This window comes from Ornithorhynchus anatinus, chromosome 11, assembly GCF_004115215.2.
Source record: "Ornithorhynchus anatinus isolate Pmale09 chromosome 11, mOrnAna1.pri.v4, whole genome shotgun sequence".
Lineage (NCBI taxonomy): Eukaryota > Metazoa > Chordata > Mammalia > Monotremata > Ornithorhynchidae > Ornithorhynchus > Ornithorhynchus anatinus.
The window spans coordinates 5,056,324-5,056,966 of record NC_041738.1 but is presented as its reverse complement, the minus strand read 5'-3'; positions in this window follow the sequence as shown (position 1 = coordinate 5,056,966).

Here is a 643-nt window from a genome sequence, read left to right as displayed (position 1 = left end):
AGCTTCACTGGGATAAGCCTCTCTAAATAAAAAGGACTTGAGTTTCTGCCTAGGTTCATCATTTCTAGATCTTCTGAAAAATCCCTCTTCCCAACCCAAATAGTACTTTTACAGGGATGTTTGCTTTTGTTTTTTAAAGTATTTATTAAGCGCTTACTATATACCAGACACTGTTCTAAGTTTTGGAGTAGATAATCAGGTTGGAGATGGTCCATGGTCCACTTGGGGCTCACGGTCCTAATATCCATTTCACAGATGAGGGAACTGAGGCAAAGAGAAACTAAATGACTGTGCCCAAGGTCACACAGAAGACAAGTGGCAGATCCAGATCTAGAGTCCAGGTCCTCTGACTCGCAGGCCCGTGCTCTTTCCACTAGATTGTGCTACTTTCCTTGTCCTCTGGAGAGGATGTTTGTTCAAAATTCCTGAATCTGGGAGGAATTTCCAAGTGGCACAAAAACTTAGAACATTTTACTGGTAGAGACTAGGATCATGCTCTCCAGTCGATCTCCAAGATGCCTTTAAAAACCTGGAAATACAAAGAGATGATGGGAATTCAGGAGGCAAGTGGAGTAACTCTGTAAAAGACTCTCCTTCTGGTCTTCCCCAGGGGAAAGGAATATTGACCCGTCTCCTACTTTCT